This window comes from Globicephala melas, chromosome 2 (assembly GCF_963455315.2).
Source record: "Globicephala melas chromosome 2, mGloMel1.2, whole genome shotgun sequence".
In the NCBI taxonomy this organism is placed as follows: Eukaryota; Metazoa; Chordata; class Mammalia; order Artiodactyla; family Delphinidae; genus Globicephala; species Globicephala melas.
This window is the reverse complement of record NC_083315.2, coordinates 911,614-935,377: the sequence shown is the minus strand read 5'-3', so window position 1 is coordinate 935,377 and position 23,764 is coordinate 911,614. Positions and strand designations below refer to the sequence as shown.

The 23,764-nt window shown below is 45.2% G+C and overlaps 1 protein-coding gene across 4 annotated transcripts in view; it reads left to right on the top strand.

Annotated features, from left to right (window-relative positions):
* MPP7 (MAGUK p55 scaffold protein 7) overlaps nucleotides 1–23,764 on the top strand; it is a 413,704-nt gene that overhangs the window by 143,564 nt on the left and 246,376 nt on the right. For 2 of the 4 annotated variants that reach the window (XM_030832320.2, XM_030832311.2), the window contains exon 1: nucleotides 18,769–18,962. The exons of 1 other annotated variant lie outside the window; for it this stretch is intronic. The gene's annotated coding sequence lies outside the window, so the exon portion shown is untranslated. Of the gene's footprint in view, nucleotides 1–18,768; nucleotides 18,963–20,197; nucleotides 20,246–23,764 lie in introns of those variants that run through there. One more of the 4 variants, XM_030832315.2, reaches the window with a different exon arrangement.

The window sequence follows — 23,764 nt, the reverse complement described above, 5'->3', positions numbered from 1 at the left end:
CATATCTGCTAATTCCAACATCTTAGTCATTCAGAATATATTTCGACTGACTGATTTTTCTCTTAACTATGGATTACATTCCCCTGTTTCTTCACGTATGTAGTAATTTCTTTATGGTATACAGGACATTGTAGATGACACATTGTAGACACTACAGAATCTCTTATGTTCCTTGAAGAGTGTTGATTTGTGGAATAGCAGGCAGTTAAAGTACTGAGTGACCTACTCTAACTTGTGGAGTCTTGGTTTAACATGTATTGAGGGCAGGTCTGTTTTGGTTTCTCTCTTACTCCTGGGGTGAACCCTGCAGTCCTGGGACACAATGTTTACTGTAAGGGAGGGCCCTTTTATGGTTTCAGAATAACTCTGAGGTGTTTACCGAACCCCTCTAACTTGGTAGGTTTCAAAACTCTAAACTTTGTTTGCTTTGTGGTGGGAACAGCTGGAATCTCTCCTCATCTCTTTGTCTTGTGCCTTTTGTTTTCTGCTAGATGTTTTGCAGTCCACCCAACATATGCACAGTTCGAGTCAGTAGAGGGTTTGAGAGGAGTTTATATTCCGACTCTGCGGCTCCCTCTGTTCCAGGATTTCCACCCTCAGTACCCACCACTCCACTGCCCCATTCTCCGTCTTCTACCCCTCAGTCCAGTAAGTCTCGGCTTTCTTCCTGACTCCCAGCCACCCCACACTGCCTGACGCTTTCAACCAGTTTCTCCCCAGTGCCTTCAAATCATTAAAAAAAATTTCAGAGTTTATAATTGTTATATCAAAAGTAAGGCAAGTACAATACAAGCTACTCCACTCTTACCAACGCTAAAACCTGCAGGTAGCACTCACCTGCAGGTGAGTACTGGCAGATGTGTTTGGTGGATGCAGTGTGGTATCTGTTGGGAAGCTATTCACAGCACCTGGCTTCTTTGTCTCATTCATCCTCATATCACCTCAAAGTAGGGAGAAAAGAGGAATTATCGCTCTTTCCATCGTACAAAAGCGAAAACCTGTAATAAAGAGAATGGGAAAAAAGTGCTTATGATCAGGGTATTTTAGCCAATGGGCTGAGAGTGGGCCCTACACCTTCATTTTTATTTTGTTCCTGTTGGACAAGGTTCAAATCTGTAAAGATATGAAAGCTAAAAAGATGTACAGAAATGTGCATGTCCTCAGTTACAGCAAAGCTTCATTATTTCAGACTCTGTATTTTGATGATTTAAAGTACAAATGTGACTCAGTTTTGCATTATCTACTAACGAAAGTTTCACAACTGAAAAACAATTAGAAATGTTAAAAGAATATAGCAAAGCTGTTAGTTTTAAAAGTAATGTGCAAAAAATCAATACTTTCCTAAACTCAAAAAAGAAAATGAAAATATCAAGTAAGAGAGAGAGCATTCACTCAGTCACAACCACAAACCAAAAACCTTAAGCACTTAGGAATAAACTTCCGGAGGAAGTATTCAAGAAATACTGAATACTTTTATGCTTCAGCACAAGGAACATTTTGAAATATCTGTACTATCTAAATTAATAATAGATATCCCAGCCAATTGGAGGAGAGGGAGGCGGCCAGAAGACTTGATCGATTAGGCCACAGATTATTAAGAGGTTCAAGGAGTAGCCAGGGCAATTTTGGAAACGAAGAGAAAAGATGAACAGTATCTCTTTATAATACATTTTAATATATGGTGTAATAAATATAAAATGTGTTATGATACATAATACAGTGGTTAAAACAATGTGGCAACATAAAAAATACACTGGTTAAAACTGTGGTAATTAAAATAGATATGGCAATGGAAAAGAACAGAGAGGCCGGTATACATAAATCTTAGTACGTAATGAAAGTGTTTCAAGTCAGTGCCACATTGTATTTGGACAAATGGAAAGCCATTATACAGAACTGGGTTTATACTTTATTCTTTTTTTTTTTTTTAAGAAGATGTTGGGGGTAGGAGTTTATTAATTAATTTTTGCTGTGTTGGGTCTTCAATTCTGTGCGAGGGCTTTCTCTAGTTGTGGCGAGCGGGGGCCACTCTTCATTGCGGTGCGCGGGCCTCTCACTATCACGGCCTCTCTTGTTACGGAGCACAGGCTCCAGACGCGCAGGCTCAGTAGTTGTGGCTCATGGGCCTAGTTGCTCCGTGGCATGTGGGATCCTCCCAGACCAGGGCTCGAACCCGTGTCCCCTGCATTAGCAGGCAGATTCTCAACCACTGCGCCACCAGGGAAGCCCTATTTTATTCTTTACACCAAAATAAATTCCAGCTCTATAGAAAATGTAAATGCTAAAAATAGAACCACGAGGTATTACAAGAAAACATGGGTCAAAATATTTATAATTATGGAAGCCTTCCAATGGAGGAGAAAAGCATGTAAACTTTTCTTCTGTTAGGTAGAAAAATAAGATCAGAACTATGAGTTTCTCTTTTTGGAATGGAAATCAACTTTTAATCAAAAAAATAGTTAAGGAAAAGTCTCAAGGTGGGTGGAAGGATTTTACTTTTCTTTTCTCAGAAATGCCTCTGAGCTAACTCCTGACACTCAGAGAGAAAAAGCTGAGAATCCTACCAGGGCTGTTATAAATTCACAAACCTCATCCTTGTCGTATTAAAATTCTGCCCTACTGAAAAGAAAGGAACACTAGGGATAATGTTCAGTTTCAAGGGATTCACACTTTAAAAACTATAAAGTAGACCTTCAAGAACAATTATTCTATACTGTTGAAGATGTGGAATTGAACACTGAAACTATTTATGGCATGTAGGTGAAAGTTCTAATTAGATTCAGTTTGACTTATTTTTATCTTTTATTAAGAACTCAAAGGCCACAGAGCTGAGATTGTTTAGTAACCAGGCATCAAGGGTCTATTCTATTAACGAGGCACTAGAAGTTTAAGTCGAATAAGAAAAGCATTCACGGTTCCCGGGACAGAACAACACTGTGTGTGAGGACAAGTACTTCTTTGCTGATTGAATGTGGACCCAGACCACGTCAGTTTCAACAACTGAAAGATACAAAAGCGTGTTCTTGTTCACCAGGTCAGGGGACAGAGGGAACCCCAAGTCAAATGCCACTTACTTCCTCTTGTCCTGTAAGGACTTATTATCCGAGCTATTTTTGGTCTGTGGAACTCTTCCAATCACCTCTATTCTGTGTAATACAATCAGTGCACCAAGGCCAACACCAAGGCAGAGCACAATGGCTGCTAGTGTGCTGAGCTTCTAGGCTCTGGTTGGGGAATCAAACTTTCACTTGGGTCCTGACTTGAAAAATCATGTTCTAAACGTATCCCTAAATGGCCAAGGGTGATTCACCCCCATTGGTAGAAATAGAAACCTCACTGGAGCAATGGGAGATGGATTAAACAGCTTCTGTGAAATAAGTAACAAAATAAACAAATTAGAGCTCCAATAAGTCTGTAAATCTGAGTCTTCAAACATCATTAAATACAAAGCACAAGTTTTCATGTCCACTCTTCCCGTTAGCACACGTATTGCAGAAGTTCTTTACTGAGCTGCACGCTGATCTGCCAGTTTTTCTTATTATGGTCAAACAAGAAGAAAGACACATACTTTTTTTATCTAGCTGGAGATACTTTTCATTCTTTTGCTGGTGACAGTCGAATATGAAATAAGCAGGTAAAATGCAGAACACTTGTATTTTTAACCTCTCTTTCCAAGGCAGTTTCTCTCCGTTGAGTGAAAACACTTTTTAACCTTTTTGGCCAGTTGAAATCAAAACCTGAGAGGCCCTAAAGCACTGCCTCGCTTCTAGTTTGGGCTGTGCTGTGTGACGAGCTATTTTTACCGTCGGCCTGGAGCCATCTGGTTTCTCTGCGAAGGTTCACGATGGTGTTTTTTCAGTGCAGCTGGTCACATGTGCTCCTTTCCCAAGTCAAGGCTGATGACCTGGAGAGGAATGTGTGCAGACGCTCCGGCATCTTTGACGTCATCGTACCCTCTGCCGTTAGCTGATGCTCTGCCATCAAGGCTGAGCACTGGGCTTGGTGGCCACCGGCACTTCAACTCCCTTTTGCACGTTCGTCCTGAGGTTTGTAGGTAGAGCCTGGGACAGGGGGTCACGAACCGTCTGGTGAATCGATGGGCATGTACCTTCATGGTGGGACAGGGCACACCCTGCCACGTTTTCTGCCTTGCTGATGAGAGCAGTGTGCCAGGTGAATGTTAAGGAACAAGTGCCTTGTCACAGTAAAAATGTGCTGTGGACAGAAATTAGAAAAATGCCTTCCAAGGCAGACTTATGGGAAAGAGGAAGTCGTCTCATGCTGCTCCGTCGGCCTCGGCGGGGTGCGCTCACTCCTCCTGGGCAGTAAGCTCTCCGCACTAACGATCTGGACTTCTTTTGTTGGTCATTTTCTTTTAAAAAGTTGCAGCTGAAGTGTGGCTTGTCACCATTTGGAGAAGTGTAAGTTTCTTTCCCTTTTCAACACCTTTCAATTCAATGACTATTTATAGGGGGCCTGGGGGACCTCCTCCATCCCTGCACCTCTGACCTCTCATGTTTCCAGATGACAGCAGGGAGAAGAGCAGCCACCCTTCTCTGCAAGATGAAAAGTGTTCTTTTTATTCTGCCACAATGATTTAGGTGCTAGGGTCTTTTGGTGACAGTACCTACTAGAAGTACAGAAACATCCCAATAATTAATGTGGGACTATACAAATAAAAATAAGAGGCTTTCATCAACCCAAGAACGTTCCCCTGCATCGTCACATACCCCAGAGTCTTTGGTGTTCAGCTCACAGCCAGGCAGCACTGGGTTTGGACGAGCCTCCGAGACTCAGAGTCAAGGTAGGCACTGTGTCCTACCTGGTCTTCGTCGCTACACAGTGGAGTTTTTCCCTTTAAGGGTTTTCTTAATACTGGTGCAGACGATCCCTCATGCCCTAGATACCCTCTCTCACTAACGCTTCTACTACGCATTCAATCACTCCTTTCAACCACCAGCCAGCGGTATTGACCCTGACCACGAGGCAAGCCCCGACCGCAACCCCGACCGCAACCTTACACTGTGTTAAGAACGCTGGCCGTGGAGCGGATCGCAGCTCCATCACTCAGGAGCCGAGGACAAGCCACGTAACCTCTCGGTGCTGCAGTTTCCTCATCCATAAGAAGGAATAAGAATAATAATACCTACTTCCTAGGGTTATGATGATGGTTGAATTAATCCTGGGGTCTACAAGCCAGTGGATGCCTGTGAACTTGAATGCGGAAATTAGTTACATCTGGACTCGTTAGTTTTTCAAAGTTATGGTATCATTAAACGTGTCACTGGATCTTATTATTTAATGTGTTAAGAAAAAAGAAGTACTTTGATTATCATATAACTTTTCATTGTTTGGGCAACCATCTCAGTATGTTTTGTTTCTCTTGTGTCCCATCCCTGATAGGCTCCACTAGACGGCCAAGAAAAAGTAAAGTCTCCTTGAATTAATAAACATGCCAAGTACTTACAGTCATTCTGAACATAATAACCATGACATAGGTGTTCAGTGTTATTACTATTATCTCATTTAATTCTCACAGTAACTACTAAGAGGTAAATATGGCTATTATCATCCCACTGGAAGGTATGCTTATGAGGGCAGGGATTGTTTTTCTGTGTTGTTCATTGTGTATCCCCAGAACCTAACACGGGCGTGGCACATAGTAGACATTCGATAGATATTGGCTTAATGAATGTCCAGATCCCAGTTTTGCAGATGAGGACACCAGGGCGTTGAGAGGTGAAATAACACGTCCGTGGTCAACCGGCACCTACGTCATCAAGCCCCACCCATGTGGCTCCAGGGCTGGAGACTGAACTTCCTCACCTGCCGTTTCCTGGCCATTTCATAACTCTTCAAGCGGCAGTCTTTCCCCAGCATAGGGCTTGTATTTGGGAAAAGCAGTGCCTAGTTTTGCCTGAGACTTCTTAGCGGAAGCAGAAGGAGATGCTCATGCAGACCTGGGGGACCCAAGTTTCACCTGGTCCTCACGTGATAAGATGGCAAAAGTAAAGTCCCGTTAACAGGTGAGTGTTCATGGCTTTTCCCCTTTTACACCTGCTAAAGGGAATTTTGTCTTTCTCAGCTTAGTTGCTGGGCTTTTATGGTGCTGGATTTGGGTTTAGAGAAAATGGAGAAGTGACAGCAGGGATGTACTCCAGCAAGGATGGAGTTTCACCCACGGGAGAGGATGGTGAGTAGGAATCAAAGGGAAGAGACTGCGTCAAGGAGAGACAAGAGCCAGCAGGCCTGGGTGCCAGGGAGAGCTGAGAGTGACAGAGAGAGGTTTGGGGACTGCCTGCTGTGTTTGTGGAGAATGGAGGTCAGAGGTGGGCGTGGGAGGACTTTTCAAAGTTTTGTTGCACAAAACTTCTTGCCTCCCTCTCTCTCCCTACTCTTGAGTCACGAGCATTTCCTTTAGACACATAGTAAAAGCGTTAACTTCTAGGCCTCTGAGCTAATGGTCAGCTCAATACTACTTCAGGACAGGGACTACATACACTCCAACTTTCATGTGGTCAGTCAACACAAGGTCTCCACTGCCTTTCTCCTGCTCTACTTCTCCTTGTCAGGGTCAATGCTGCTAGGTTGTCCCAGGTCCCGGAGCACAGGACTCCTTACATGAGTTGGAAGATTGGCTCCTTCCTTGGCTGTGCGATTCATTTCATCATGTGGCCCAGAAGTGGCCCAAAATGTATCCTGTGTTTCTCTAAATTTTTCAGAAAAGCAGGTTTTTTTTTTATCTTCCATGAGTATCTGCAAAGCTAAACACACATATCTATGAAAACAAGTAATGGCTTGCAAACATAGTGCAGTCTAAATAAATTCTTTAAAAAAATTCTATAAAGAAAATGTAATCCGAAGGGTTAAGAATGACAGTTGAGGGTTTTGACTTTGACATGAGGCAGACGTGTTTAATCCCCAGCTCTGCCAATTATTAATCATCTAAATTTGGGCAATTGAGAATTGCCTGGTGGTCCAGTGGTTAGGACGCCACGGTTTCACTGCCAAGGGCATGGGTTCAATCCCTGGTCGGGGAACTAAGATCTCACAAGTTGCATATGGTGTGACCAAAAAAAAAGGGGGCAATTAACATAATCACACTAACCTCACTTTTCTCATCTGTAAAATAGAGATAATAATATATATCCCATGGTGTTTACTGTGAGGACTGAATGCCAGAATCCAGGTAAGATATTTAACAGGTGTTCACTATTACTCTTACTTAACAGGGAGCAATTTAGATGTACAGAGAAATAGCATGAAAAGGTCTTTCTCATTTGGTGTCTATTTACAGATCTGTAATTAACCTCTTTCTGGTTTTCCAAAACAGACTGCCCCAGAGATATATTCTGGTCTCTCTCTTTTGCAGGATAGAAAACTGCTTACATATGTGAAATGCCAGCTCTTCTTTCTGGCTTCTAGCAGCATCATTAAGGTTTGAAACCATCCAGATCCAAGTTCGGGTGAGGCATAGATCTGGGACTGGTGAGCTTCCTGGGTGCCCTGTGGGAAGGAAGCTTCTTGATCAGAGTGTTTCACAATGGGCTCTGGGCCCTGAGGGGATCCCAGGGCAGGCCTCTTCCTCCCAGGATGCTGAGCTCAGGGAGAGCCCTGTTTTCCCAAGATCACTTCCGGTTACAGTGAGGGGGGAAGCTGCTTCACGGGCCTTTCCCAGGGCCTTCATTTGCAACAAACCACTGTAACACACACACACACACACACCAAAAGACACATGAGAAGTTGAACATGTGGAAATAGATGATTTGAAAAGAAATGAATAGAAATGAAATAATCATTTTAAATTACTGAAAAAAATACAACTATACATCAACAACTGTGAAACAAAGATTTGGCACTCACCCTGAGTATTAAGAGCATGTAAGGCAAAGAGGGTATGAAAAGAATATGCAGTCATTTCAGCATGCCCAGCTCCACTATCCTTAGGTATTTGGTCACTTCAAAAGTCTATTTTTTGAAGTAGGCTGATTGTAAGGGTCCTCTTTCTCACTAGTATTGCAAAAAATAAAAAATAATTTCAATGATTTTACTTTGAAACAGTCTTTTTTCCCCTACCAGATTAATTTTCCTTAAATACCATTTTCCTCACAAGCTAAAAAGCTTTAGCAATTCCTGCTGGCTTTCAGACCTGATCCAACTTTCTCAGCCTGGAAATCTAGGTCATCCCATCATTGTCCGACCCTTCCCTACAGAAATCTTCCATCCCAGCTGGTATCCTCATTCTTCTGCAAACATATATCGCTCGTTGCTGCTTCAAACAGTTTAACCATGCTGGACCCCAAAGGAAGTCCCTCCTCCAAGGCATTTCTCTCCCTCAACTCATTTCTTTTCCTTCAATTCATGTTCATCTCTCAGATTTTTCCCCTCCAGAGATACTGACTGATTCCTTTACATGGAGAAGTCCCAGGTGTGACTGAAAGAAGTAAACAGATGATCCCCACAGTGCCTTAAGCAGAGCAGTTTCCCTTCTGGAGGCAGCGAAGGGCACCAGAAGGTTCATTTGTAGGGATAAATGTGTGTGTTTATGAATGGAATTTTCAATATTTAAATACCCCCTCTGAATTTATGTGCTTATTTACTTCAGTGTAGCCAAACATAACTCAAAATTCAGCTAATTTAAGACACAGTCTCATTCTGAATAAAGAAATGAAGCCAGCAAATCTTTTTCAAGGAGAAAATGTCTTTGAAAGGGATTTCTAAAGCTTCATTACATTACATGGAGAAGTTGGTTCTCTAGTGAATAAATAGAAGTCATAGCCTGCTTCTTGCAGTACAATTCTCGCAGAAAAAACGAACACACACCGCCTACTGATGGCGTTTATTTGGATCTGGGCAGGTAAAACACCGTTCCGTGTCCCAGCGCACAGAGATGGAGTCCTGTGTATCTGAGAGCACTTCCGGGAGAACAGCCCTGCGGCTTTTCATCAGAGAATCCCAGCCTGCTCTGGTGAGCCATGCAGTGTTTTTATGTGGGGAAGAAGGAACCAGGAATCCAGGGAGACCTTGTGGTCTGTGAGGTCCCAGGCACAGTGCTTTGAGGTGTTTTCCCACTTAAAGATCATAACACCTCAGCACCACAACTGCTGTTACCCCACTGTTACGGTTAAAGGCATTGCAATTACAGGATCAGTGCAAGAGCTGCGTTCTTTATTTCAATCCAAGGTAAACAAAATAACGATTACCTGTGACAGCTGGAACGCCCACTCTGTTGGGAGAATCATATACAAGGAGGCATGAAAGTGAGCTCAGGCTTGCCAAGCTCTAAATAAACGACACTTGCTCGTAGCAGGCGGTGGCGCCCAGAGTGACAGCATAGGGTCACGTAGCTTGGGCAGCACACAGGCAACCGTGGTTATGTCATAGGTATCACACGTTTGTAGTTTTATTAGTCCTGGCAGGTGGGAGTGAAGTGTCTTGTTCTACCAAAAGCAGCATATTACAGCAAATTTCCAGCAAACGGAAGTGAAGTATCTTGAAGAGTGGTGTCTTTTCCTAATTTCTGCCAAGGCGCCAGCCACGTGGCCTAGCAGAGGCTGGGGGGGCGGCAGCCCTTCAGTCGTTGACCATCCCAGGCCTCTCCTAGGGGGGTCTCCATTGCACTGGTCTCCCTGCCTCTGCACCAATGTGGCAAAACTTCCATGGTTTCCATCACCGTGAACCTTTGCAGACTTTCCTTAAAATAGTTTTTTAAAAAGTTAAGGAGTTGTATTTAGAAGTCAGGAGAGTTGGCGTGAGTCCTTGGGGGCTAAACCAATTTCTTTTAGAAATCAGTTTTTATGAATCTTGATTTCGTAAAATGTAGTAATCAACAGAAGAGCTTTTCTAGCATGTAAAATGGCAAATGCAAATGACAAGGATGCTCCTTTGTCCTTTGTTTTGGGACATCTGGCCTTGAAGTTTTAGGCTATTGACTTTATCAGCTAAGCCTCTTCTTAACTTACAGCATCTGACTCAGTATTTCCAGAAGGGGACCTGCCTGGGTCACAGCTTCCCCTTTTATGAACTGGTCGCCTGGACACAGGCATGGGGACAGCAGCCATGATTCTAGCACCAAAACCTGGGCAGGGTGAAGACAGCCGGGCGCAGGCAATGGGCTCTTCTCTTTGGGGACTGAAACGTGGGACCGAGGGACACAGTGCCTGAGGGATGACAGAGCTGAGTCGCACTGAATGCAGCGCCACAGTTGAGAGGGGCTGCTGCGGACCTGACTGCTTCCTCCCAACCTTGGGTGTCCAGATCTTCCACGAGCTCTTGAGCTACTTCAGTATCCTTCGTGTATACATATATACACGTGCGCAAACATATATATAATCTCTTAAAAGTAAACTTCATTTTTAAAGCAGTTTTACCTTTATTGAAAAATAACAAAGATAGTACAGAGAGTTCGCATATACCACACACCTAGTTTTCCCTTTTAGGAACCTAGCACGTTCATCACAATTAATGAACCAACATCGATACATTGTGATTAACCAAAGCCCATACTTTATTCAGCTTTCCTTAGTTTTACACGGCGTTGCTTGTCTCTTCCAGGATCCCATCTAAGCTACCATATTACGTTTACTTGTTACGTTTCCTTAACCTGCTCCTGGCTGTGACGGGCTCGGACCTGTCTCGTTTTTGAGGACCTTGACAGTTTTGAGTAGTACTGGTTAACTATTTTGTAGCATATGCTCCTCTGTTAGGATTTGTCTGCTGTTTCTCCCATGCTTAGACGGGGGTTCTGGGTTCTGGGAAGGAAGACCACACACACTGTCAACATGACTTGTCATCACTCTTGACATTGGCCTTGATCACCTGCCTGAGGTGGTATCAGTCAGGTCTGTAATCTCAAATTTATTATTACTTAGTGTGTCTGTCTCTATCTTTTTTGCTTACATGGTTTCTGTTTTTTTAATCTTAGAATTTAAACTCAGATCTCAGAGACTTATCTATTAAGTTCCTTTGTTTCCTGCTCATTTACCAGGGAGAGGGAATTTGGGGATAAAGGGGTAGTCATGAGAAAACTACAAGAGTTAAGAAAATAGAGGCAACAAAACAAGAGTGCCGTCTCCTCAAGCGCCGTCTTAGTTGGCAGCGCAACGTCTGTGTGTGCACACCCGCAGATTGTTTCTCCTGCCGCAGCACCAAGGCTTTCCATTCCGCAATGGCTCCTCCTTACGCATTTCTTAATCTTCTGTGTGCAAGAAGGAGTCACTCAGTTTCCAAGTGGCTTGGTGAGGAAGCTTCTCATTTCCAGGTCAGCACTAGTTAACGAAGGATGGTGGATCGTAGGCTCTGGGGAACAAAAGTAGAACAAGAGTGATTGTGCTTGTGACTCTCTCCCTTGTGAGCTCAACAAGGTAAGTACAAAGATGACTATTAATTAAATATAAGTTCTGAGCAACCCATTTCACTGTCTCTGTTTTTTCTCAACTTTTCTATCAATGCGTTTCTTTCTCAATGTAAAACACTTATTCCAATCATAAGCATTGCAAAGTGATGGTATTCTTTGTACCTTGGGGCTGTTCTTGCACAATGAGTGTGGCTAAATAGAGATAGGACTCATTTTGGGGTATGTTATCATTGTTCTCACTTTATAATCATGGCGAAAAGAGTTTTGGTCTTTTTCAAAAATGCCAAATGCAATTAAAAAATTCTTTGTCTTATGCTCACCTCAAATGCCGTGGATTGAAAGTGTTTTTTTCTTCTTTTTTATAAATTTTTATATATATATATATATATATATATTTTTTTGGCTACATTGGGTCTTCGTTGCTGCGCGCGGGCTTTCTCTAGTTGTGGCGAGCAGGACCTATCTTTGTTGCGGTGTGCAGGCTTCTCATTGCAGTGGCTTCTCTTGTCGCGGAGCACAGGCTCTAGGCGCGTGGGCTTAGTTGCTCTGCGGCATGTGGGATCTTCCTGGACCAGGACTCGAACCCATGTTCCCTGCACTGACGGGTGGATTCTTCACCACTGCACCACCAGGGAAGTCCCTGAAGAGTGTTTCAAAACTACTCCAAACTCCTTCAAATTAACAGCTTTCCAAACTTGGGAGGATGAAGGCATATTCGATTTAGTACGAGGAACTTTGTGTGTGTGTGTGTCTGTGTGTGTGTGCGTGCGCGTGTGTGTGCACGTGCGTGTGTGTGTGTGTGCGTGCGCGTGTGTGTGCGCGTGTGTGTGTGTGCGCGTGTGCGTGTGCGTGTGTGTGCGTGTGTGCGCGCGTGTGCGCCTGTGTGTGTGTGACCGTCAGATAGGCATGTCTTACAGGCGCACCTGAGACCACACACAGGCTGAGGCTCCTCAGGTGAGCACCCCGGCATTGAAGCAATTATCAGTCTCTTTAATGTGTCTCATTAGCCCAGAGGTCCTTAACTGTCTTACTGTAACACACTTGGTGACAGCTATGCTGAGGCCCACGTGCAGCCTTGTGTTCATGGGATCATTCACCCACATATCATGCTGTCATTCCTCACCCCTCTTGCTAAGCGTTATTAGCCAGCTTTCAGTTCACACCTAGAAGCCCTTGAGGAGAAAGTCAGTTGCCAACTGCATCAGAATCCAATCTGGAAAAGTTGCCGGATAGACCATAGTCGCTGCTAGTCGTTTGGATGGGTGCTTCTTGCTCAGGTACCACTGGTGGATTGAAACCCTCCCATCTTAAAACGAGTTCCAGATTAATTCAGTTAGCAAACGTTCACTGGGCACCGACCCCGTGCCAGACTTGGTGAATAAGTCAGGCGAAGTCCCTGTCACCATGGGGACAGCTTCTTTCCTTTCACTCGTAAGCAACATCAAGCTGGTGCTCTGGGCTCAGAGGAAAAATTTTCCCCCAAATTGATAGGCCTAGAATCTTGACGAAGGGCCCCGGATTAGTGAAGGACAAAGCAGAGTCTCTCGACCTCCCGAACATACCTGCAGGTACTCGCCCCTCACCAACAGGGTCACTGCTGGAATGAGTTAGTCAAGGATGCGTATTTGGGAAGAGAATAGCAGGCGAGATCGTATCAGTATCTCAGGGCTTCTGTAACTTTCAAAAGCCCTTCAGGTAATTGTTATACCCTCCGCTGGCTCTTCTTCTGGAGCAAGCAGACGTGAGTATCTGCAGGTGCTTATGTTTATGGTGTTTTGTGTGTTATATCATTGTAGTCGCAGGATTCGGGCTGACCGGTGATGCACAACGGTGGCAGTGAGTGTGTGGGGCTTGGTGCAGTGAAAGGAGATGCAGGCATGAAAACAGAACCTGGGGACCTAGGAGCTAGTGACCTGATCTGGGAAGAATCGGTCATTGATGCTAAAGCCCAGCAGTCAAACACCATCAGAGACAAACCTGGAGCCTCGCGTAGTTAGGCTTCTGATCCTGTAACAGGGGAGCCCGGAGAGGACCTCCCCAGACTGAGGAAGAGCGGCGTTATCGCAGGGCGTGTGGGAAGGGTGGCGTTCAGGTCAGATTTAGGTGAGACTGTGTTGTGATGGACTCAGAGCAGAGCAAGCCCGTCAGTCATATTTTATTAACATTTAGTAATATTCTTGCTGACATCAAGTATGAGCTGAAAGGTGGATTCAGAGTCCTATTTCCTTGGTAACCATAAAGTTAAGATAAACATGGAATGCTGTTTCCCCAGATCTCTTATCCGAAGGTCTGCACCTGAGGAAATCAAGGCTGCGTCCTTGTGTCGAAGGGACACACAGGCTCCCATCGTCCAGGAAAGAGTGACTCTTCCATTCTCACTGACACTCAAACAGCTAAGTTTCTGACAGCCTATGATTTTAGAGAACAAGTTTTTATCGCTCTGTGTCCTTGGTGGTAAGAAAGCAGTTTTCGGAGGCTCGCGCTAGTACGACAAGATGCAGCTGTAAAAATTTGACTGAGGCACCCAGAGACGATAGATGTAAAATTCTGAAAGTTACCAGAGCCAGAAGCAAATCTCAAAGGAAATAGCTCAGCCCTTTGAGGCCTCTTCAGAATCCCTCACTCAAAGTCGGATAACAGGGCAGCGGTAGAGTGCAGGGAAGAACCTATGAAGGTTTTCTTTGAGGGAAGCGATGCTGAGTCCCACATAACCACTCGTCCAAGCTCTTCCTGTTTATCTCACAGGAGAGGGGGTGTCAGAAGCACCACAGGGCAGCTTGATTTGTGTCCTCCGGGGTTTGGAATGCCTGACTTTCACCCGAGGCATCCAAAGCGGAGAGGCTGCAGGTAGCAGCTTGAGGCAGCAGTTCAGAGAGAGAGAGGGCAGGGGAGGGGGACCCGCGTGCTCTGGGAGCAGCTGCGCCCCACCACTGTTGCCCGTAAAGCGTGTATGAGCATTTCCTGAGGGCCAGAGGAGGGAGCTGCGCTGGAGATGCTGACGTCACAATACCTGGAGGGGTCTTCTCCAGTGGGAACACCTGTGGAAGGTGGGCTTCAGGGACCAGAAACTACGGGGGTGGCAGCCAGAGAAAACTGCATTGTCTAGGTCGTGAGAGGCACAGTCGGATGTTTCAAGTTCAGGTCAATGAAGCTCGAAGTGTTGATCAAAATGTTGGCATTTGTATTAAAATTTCTGAATTAAAACTGTATCCCGTGGCTTAAACTGATCAAAGGGTTTGAATACTGAACAGCCATCAGCACAGTGATGAGACCATCCAGGTTTTCATCTGGGCAGGGGCAGGCTTCCCTCTGAGGACATGCTGAAGGGACAGTGCTGGGCAAAGTTTCGCCTTCCGCTTCCATCCAGCCCCGAGGTTCTGTTTGCCCTACACGCTGGTCTCATCAGAGCCGAGAGCAAGGTCACCAACTTGGCAAGTGCTTTTGTTCCTTAAATACACTGAGGTCAAGACGTATCCTCCAGACAGGGGGATTTGGAATTAGTAGAAGGCTAACGGCAACTTGAAACTGGAAGAGACAAGGGTACTTGGTGTCGGGAAGCCACCTGGAGTAGGGAGATATCAAGAAAGCTGGCCTCTACGTCAGTGTGAAAGGACAGGGGAAGACTGTCACTGAGTAGAGAATGGAGTCTCACTGACTGGGGGACACGATGAAGACCTCTCTGGTCATCTACCCAGTGCCTGTTCACCTGGACATCTCTGCCCATCAACAGGGATGTTACTTAGCAGCCATGCCAGTGACCTCCATCCTCCCCACACCATAGGTGATGGGGGGGAGGGGGAGACCAAGCTGGGCCAGTTATATCTTCTCTCCATAGAACCTGGGATTGGGTCAAGGGAGTTGATTCAGTCGTGTGTGTGTGTGTGTGTGTGTGTGTGTCTGGGGTAGCTTTACTCTTACTTACGGACACAGGAGCTTGGAAAGCTGTTTTCTGGAGAAGAATAGAGCAGAAGTGTAGAGAGAGGCAGGTCTGAAGACAGAGAAAACTTCAGCTGAGTTTCTCATGGCTTTTCCGTCTCTGGCTCCCAGCCTTCCTGAAGACTGGCTTAATTTGCTTATACTGGGCTGGCCAAAAAGTTCATTCGGGCTTTCCCACAACATCACCCGAACGAAATTTTTGGCCAGACCAATCTTTGGCTTCTATAAGACACCCCTCTATCCTTATAATTAATTTTTGAACTCTATTATTAAGGTAGAGGAATTACTCTTCAGTGGCTTTGAAGCACTGTGTCAGACATTGCAAAGACTGCATTTTAAAATTTCTTAGTTGCTGTATCTTTTGACGCGCCATCAGTCAGATGTACTGAGATTCTATGACATTTCCCAGGCTTTCCTCTGATTGGCAGGCGCTGTCTCTCTTCCCTTATGGATATCTGCTAATTGTAACTTCAACTGAGAAACAGCGGCACCAGCAAGCACAGGGAAGGGCGGGAACGAGCAGCACAGATCTCTACCCCAGGGGCTTTAGCTCTGTCCTAATTCTGGTCGAATAGGATTAACACTCTTAACCCATTGCTATCCAAAAAAGAATGTCACAGTGAAAAGTGGGTATCTGCTAATTTTAATGACCTTTGTTGAAGAAATGAAGGAGATGATGATGTGAAACAACGATCAGCTTATTTTCATACTTTGTCAGCCCCCATGCCTTCGGAATGTTGTCACTCAGTGGGTTTTTGTTTCCACCTTCTGGGTCCACCCATGCGAGGCAAGCTTGTGATGTGCGGAGAGTTGATTTTTTGGTGTGCCATGGTCTCTAAGGCTTCGCATCAGATTCCCTTCCTCCTGCCTGCTGCCCAGTGTTCATCTGCCGTTGCCCCTGGATCTGGAACCTTGTCCCCTGTCACTGGGATGACTCCTGATTCAGAGCTCCCTTGAGCTCCCCCATCGCCTGTGCAGAGCTGGTTTGCCTCTAGCCCCACCCGGGTCTGTGTCTCACACCCGGCCTGTCCCTGGCAAATAGTCCGCTCTTCATAGATCTATGCTTGATAGACTGACATAGTCAATGAGCGCCCATTTAAAAAGTTAATGATCTTATTGCAATATTAGCAACTTAGGAGAAAGAAATCTCCTTTGCCCCTTTCTGGAAGAAAACAGCCCACCTGGGGAAGTGGAGGGAAGGCCTACCTTTCACTGACGCTTGAAGTATTGAGCAACACATCAGGAATCCATGCAATAGAATTCAAACTTCTCGCCATTGCCTACCAGGCCCCACCGTCCTCTCTGCCCATCTGGGACCCCCCTCCCGCACCAGCCTAGCCACCTGGCCCTCTCTCTGTTCCTCTAACACGTCGCTTTTCTTCCTCCTTCAGGGCCTTCGCCCTGCTCTTTCCTCTGCCAGGAATGTCGTAGCCTTGCAGCTGTGTAGAGCTGTGGTTTCTCACTTAGGTGGCGCCTCCAATCGTAGCATTTCTCCTAGAGCGTTTCTCCTTAGAGTATTCCTCTCTCTTTTCCCAATTTACAGTCACTCCCCCACCCCTCAGGTCACTGTTTCCCTCTTTGTCCTGATCCCTTTCTGTAATTTATCTGTTCCCTGGTTCATTATCTGTCTTCTCCAACTGATAAATAGCTTCCAGTCTGTCTTGTTCAAGACTATACTTAGCTGAGTGCCTAGTTCACGGCAGCAACTAGTAGTACTTGGTAATTAGTATTGATTACATGTTTGGTGAGTAAGTGAATAAAAGAATAATCTTTGATATAAATTACTTGATCTCAAAGAAAGAATGTTAGTGACAGAATCTTAGGTGTTATTGTGGAATAAACTACTAGGAGTGCTAAGCCCTTCTCATCCCTCCCTCCTCCGCACCCCCTTCTTCTTCTTTTAAACATAACTAGATCTCAACACTAAGTTTCTTTCTCAGAATACTCTGGGACACATATTTTCAGACTAGCGTTTAGAATTCCATTTCTTACAAGGGTTCTATAAAAAAGTCTTTGTTAGGTAATGAGGTTACTCTGTCCTCCAAAGAGCTTTACCTTATTCTCCAGAAATGAGAGAAAAAAAGATTTGTCTCATTCTTTGTATGAGGTTTCTTGCCCTTACATCACTTCAAGTTCATGTTTACCTTAACATTCCTTTCCTTCCTTACGCTTGACTTTTGCCGATCTGCATTTTGTCTCAACACTGTAAGTTTTATGGAGCTGTTGGGTGAAGTGCTTCACTTCAAATAGCCTATTTCAGAACCTCGTGGGAATGACAAAAAGAACAAATAGAAGAGGAAAGCAGCTAGAGAGGGTTAAGCGAGTGTGGTCCCCAGGTGAGATATACTTCGCCCGCTTTCTAGACTGGCTGGCGTGGTCTGAGAGCTCAGATGACTGTAGGTCTTCATCTCCACTCCCTCCTCCCTCTGCTTCAATCTTCAAAATCTAAGCCTCATCTCCGACGGCTGTCATGTTCCTTTCTTTCTTAAAATTCCCTCCATTAGCTGAGTTCTCCAGTTCATCTTCTAAATTTCTTTCTGTAGTCTAATTTTTTGGTTAAAGCTTTATTGTGTATTTTGTATTCTCACTTCTTGCTATGAATCTGCTCACTGGGCAGTTCATTATACACTATATGTTGGGTAAATAGTAGTTATATGGAAAGAGTATTTATAAAGTTCTTTAAGACAGCTCAGTCATATTTATAAAGTTCTTTAAGACAGCTGAAGGGTGTACTTTTTTTGATGGCCCTCAGGTGTTGCGTTTATTACTGTATTTTCTTCTGTTGTGGAAGGATTAGTTCCCACGGATATCCTCAAAGTTTGCCTTTATCATTCTGTGTAACTTATTCATGTCCTATTAAACATTTTTTTTTCTAATTATACAAGTAATACACGTTCAATATGGAACACGGAAAGGTAAAAAAACAAAACAAAAAAACACAGCATAATCTCGCCAGGGGTGAAAACATTTCACACCTTCTTTTTGCATATGCCAATTTCCCTGTGAATCTTAGGCAGCATTTTAAAGAACACCCAAGAGGTCGCTCTAAATCTAAGCGATGTTAAGGATTAGCTGCTATTCAACAAGTTCATACGGAAATCAAAGACTCTTGGTGGAATAAGGAAGCTCGCTTCTAGCAAAGGAACCTGGGCACCCGGGGTTCCCTTAAGGAAGGCAGCTAGCTGGTACACGAAACAGCTGGTTCTGCAGCCACCCGGGGGCGGAGCGGGCGGAGGCGGAGCTTCGATGATTGGGGTAGGGGGAAAGGAGCTACAGGGCTTCCACCAATCAGGGCTCTGCTTTGTTTTCACGTACCGACCAATGAGGGAGCGCTGCTGGCGAGCCTGTCTTCAAATCGGAGACGTGCACCCCTATCGCAGCCAATCAGCAGGCGCCTCTTACACAGCGTCCACCGCGTTCTCGCCCCGCGGGCGGAGCGGCCCCGCCCCGCCCCTCCCCTCCGGCCTCGGCCCCGCCCCGCCGCCGGGCGGCGGGCTGGAGCCGGGGCCGGGCTACCGGACTCGTGCGTCTTGCGCCCGCCGCGGCGGTGCCGAGTCCGCAGGCTGCTGATTGTCCTTCGCGGCGGCCGCGGTAGCAGCCTCCTTACCTCGGCCGGGGCTGCCTGCGCCGGACCGAGCGCGCTTCCCGCGGCCACGGCCGCCCGGAGCAGGTAAGGGGCGCTGGGGCTGCAGCGCCCGTCCGAGCCCGGGCGCGGGGCGGGCTCCCTGGCTCTCCCGCAGCCGCGGCCGGCAGGTCCGCGTCTCCCGGAGCCTCCCGGCCGCCTCGGGGCGCCTCCGCTGGGAGCGCACGGCCGCTGCACCTGGCGGGGCGCGGGGGCGGGGAGCCCTGCAGGTGGAGGGGAGACGCGGAGTTGAGTCAGTCCGGCTCGCGGCGCAGGGGACCTGCTGATAAGGAACGATAAGCCAAGTGGCTTTTTTTTTTTTTTTTTAAAGTGGGAAAGGTGTCTGTACTTAGGTGGTGTGAGTTACAGCCTTCATGGACACGGGCGCTTTGCAGTGCGTTTAGACAGGAACATGATTTACTTATTATTATTTTAAAATTCGAAACAGCCTTTAACGTGAACTTATTGGAGGTTTTTTCTTCCGTGACAAGTAGACCCAGCAGTGTGACTCACCTTTGTCTGGGCTGCAGTGCGGGCCGTGCGGTGGGGACGAGGGGAGCAACGTGGATGGCGATGCCGAGCTAGTGTGCAAGAGTCTGGGGGTGGCACCTTGTCTCTGTCTCTCCTCGTGGGTGGGTGTAGACTTGAGATTCGTTTTCTTTTTCTTATTTTCTAAACATTAGCATTCGAATTAGAAAAAAGCCTTTCTAAACATAGCCTCCGGGCTTTAGGTTTTAGGGCTGCACCTGCTACCCACGCAGTCATACTTTGCAGACGAGTCCTAGGCAGTTAACTACAGTGATGTGATTTACCTGTGATGAAAAACCTTGAATTGCTGTTACCTTTTCTTTGACTTGCGTAACAGCTTTTTCTCATTCACCATTTGTTCACAAGTGAAATGAAGGTCACGAGTTTTAGCGGAAATGGCAGACTCTTGGAGCAGGTCCTCCCTTCCAGGTGCACTGCATTTAGGTCTTTTAATTGAGAAGCTCACTGCACTGCATCAATATTGGTATCCTCTTACTCTCCAGAAGCAGGTAGTGCACCTCAGGCCCATTTTGCAGGTATGTAAGCTCAGAGCCCTAGAGATGAAGGGAATTCTGCCCCAGGTCTGTAGACTTCTGCTATTATATACCTGTTATGGGTTTAATGCACGGTCCAGTACGGTTCCCACCGTCAAGCAAGCTTCTGCATACCGATTTGATTCCCATGTACACCAGTCAGAGGTGGAGATGGTTATTTCCAAGTAAAATATTCTTAGGCTTTTTTTTTTTTCCTCTTAGGTTGCTAAGATAGTTTGAATTTCACCAGAAAGGTGATTTTTCACACAGGTAAGAAAACCTAGCGGTGCTATGTGAAAAATCTCTATTTTAAGTTTTGGGAGGTTTTCCACGTTAGAAAACCTTATCTTCTTTGTTTGCGTCTCTGGCTTAGCATTGGACTTGAGTACTGCTTTCTGAATTGAACTAGTTAATATTCATAACGTAAGTAAAACTGAAGCATAACACATTTTGGTTATGATTTTGTTTCAGGAAGTTTTTACTATAAATTTAGAAGTGTCGAACATGTAAAAATCATCTCTTCCTTGATGAGAGTAACTCAAGGGATTTTGGGGGTTAATGGCAAGTGGGGTTAGACGGGTAGTTGAGAGGGTCCCCTTGAATGATGTCAAGGCTTGGGGAACCCAGGGAGTTGTTAGGTTATGTTAAATTTATTAGTCATCAGGAACATAGAAATGTCTTATTTATTACTGAATGGAGCTGTTAGTCATGAAGCGACATCTTGTTTTCATGGCAGGTGCTCTGCTGGGTGGAACATGTACATTTTGACATAACTTATTTGTCATGTAAGGCATCCCTTACATAGGGCTTGTCCGTTCGGCTCTGATTCTGTTTACTCATTTGTTTTTGCATTAATGTCTTTACTTAATTTTTACTCCTCTGGTCAAATTAAAATTTCTAGCACCCAAGCAGAACATTCCATAAAGAAACCTTTATCATCTGCTAATTTGTACAGAAAGTGAGATCTCTTCCGATGAGCACCTCTTGCAGTGTGGGAAGTTGGAAAGAGATTTAGGCCGCTTGTAGGGTGTTTACCTGTATTCTTAGCTATAGGGCCTGTAGCCCCCGTGTAATTTTCAGGGTTTCTACCCTTCAAAAAAGATTTAATTACGACGTTACACAGCTTCCACTAGATGGTGCACTGGGTGCTGTTTACTGGAGATTTCAATCAGGTTTTTTTTGTTTTTATTAAAAGCATTTCACTGACAAAGATACAAATGTGCTGCAGCTGTCATCACTGAAATTCAAACAGAATTGCAATCAGTGATTTAAGTCAGTTTTATTAAATGAGATCATTTGGAAGGACATGGCAGCTTAATTTAAAGTGAGGGAAGTTGTTAGTCATTTTAGAAACAACAGAACCTAGAACAGAGTGTGAATTTATGGGTCCTTATTTATGTACCCTGGAACTGGTTTGTGTTTTGTTGAAATCTTACGTGAACTCTGGTGAGCTGTTTGAGCGTGCTTTTATGCTTTGCCTTCTTAGATTCCTGATTCTTTAAACGAAGAGGTAGGACGAAGTGGCTGTATGTAGCAAGATTATTTGATACCTGCTCTGAACGAATACGTAAACATCTTTTTTTTCCAGGCGTGTAAAACAGTTTTTATTCCTTGAAGGCTCACTTCGTAAATCCTTCTGTTCTTATGGGAAAGCATGATTGTCAGCTTCACTTAGGAAAGAGCGGGTAGCTTTCTTTCTCCCTTGGGTGGCGGGAGCTCGCTTGTTACTGGCCTGGTTACTGGTTAAATTGCTTGTCACTGATGGTTACAGAAAGGAGATGAGAAAACACAGACGCAGCTTTGGTAAAATGCTTGCCGTTTTAGGGTTAGAAATGGCAGGGTTAGTGCAGAGTAAGGACTAGTCAGGGTGACTGCATGTTGTGAGATGTTTTGTGGAAAACACTGGACTTTTAAAGGGCAGCGCAAGCACTCAGGTGAGAAGGTCTGTGGGCGGTTGGTGTGTGTCTGTATGATCCAGTTCTGCTGAGCTTTGTGTGGGCAGGAGAGCTTTGGTAGTTTGCTTCTTGGAACCAGCTCTGGTCCTCAGGGGAGCTGATGGTGGTTTGGGAGGGGAAAATACGTAGGTGCTGCTCCTTCCAGGAAGGAAGCTCCTGGCGGGGCTGCCCGCCCTTGGGGGAGCGTGGCCGGGCGGTGGGCGGTGTAAGCAGCTGGCGGATGAACACACTGCCTGAGTGTGGGCTTCCCCCAGTCAGGGAGCACTGAGTCAGCTTTACAGACGTCCCGTGGTCCAGGCTCGGACTGCTTAATGCTGCTGGCTTCGAATTTATGTAAAATAAGTAGAATCCTGAACTTGGTAAAATGAATGACTTGTGTTTGCAAGTGAATGGCTTAAGAGAGTTACTTGGCATGTGTTAGGTTCTCGAATTATGGTAGGTGCTTGAACATACTTACCTCTGATACCCGGTCTTCCATTCCCTTTGGAAAAAGGCGTTATTAGAAATAGGAAACCTTGAATACGCATGGAGCTGGGGTGTTCGTATTGGGCAGTTGATTTGGGGACAAAAGAAGGCACTGGTCTAAATACTTCTTTGAGCAGAGAAGGGTCAGGCAGGGTGCCCTAGAGGGCTGGTCCAGCTAAGGGGCAGGGAAAACTTTAGGACGTACTGCTGTAGCCTGTACAGTAAAAGCCTCTGATTAGCTTTACTTGTGATTAAAAACTTGCTCTTTGCAAGACAGTGTCTCTTTATGTGTACTTACAGCAATGTGAATCATGAGAATCAAACATTTCTGAGGGTTGTAAACTTCTTTTTTTGGCGCTTGGAAGTTTGTGAAAATGAGGTTGTAAAAGTTTGGAGTGGAGCTAAGGATGAAAAGGATTGTGGAGCCGTGGACTCAGATTTGCCAAGCTTCTGTAGCTGATAATCAAAATAGTTTTTTTTCCTCTTCCTAATATGGCTTGGGATTCAAATTGTGAAGATTCTGTTTGGACCTCTGTGCTCCCTTTCATGTTTGGAATGTAGCTCAGTTCCCAGGAAGGCCCATCAGAGTTGACTGTTTTTTAGACGGTCTAATCAGGGTACAGAGTCCAGGGGGGAGGAGGCGCCGTGATGTGGGTAACGAGGAAATGAATTAATATCATTTAGATCTTTTTAAAATAGGGTCACAATTTCGCATTTTGGAATTTTCAAAATGGTAGTCATTTCACCTTTAACATACATACAGCTGAGTATGAAAACTTGAGGCTGAGGTTGTCAAACTTTATCATTCCTCAGAATCCCCGGGAGGGCTTGTTAAAATTCAGGTGGCTGGTTCACTCCCATAGTTTGGTTCCTCCGGTCTGGGGATGGGCCCTGAGAATATGCATTGCTAATAAGTTCCAGGGTGACGGTCGGTGGTGCTTCTGGTCCGGGGAAAACCACTGACAGGATTCCAGGGGGGAATAGAAATGTGGCTAAGAACCCAGGCTTTGAATCCCTGCTCTGCCTGTTCTTCCTTCTTTGACATCAGGCAACCTTCTTACCTCTGGTTTTTCATTTCTAAAGTGGAAATAATGTAGTAGTATGTTGTTGGGAGTATTACGTGACCTCAAATGTGTATAAAAACTCGTAGGACATTGCCTGGAGGGTTGCAAGCCTGCAATCAATGCTGGCTTTTAATCATAAAAGTCAACTGGACGTTGCCTGGAGGGTTGCAAACATGCAATCAATGCTGGCTTTTAATCGTAAAAGTCAACTAGTGAATGCAATAACTAGAATCCTGAACCTTGTGGAGTTGAGGTATGTTCTTTAAGGACAGAAACTTCTGTCTTTATCCTCATTTCTCTGCCGT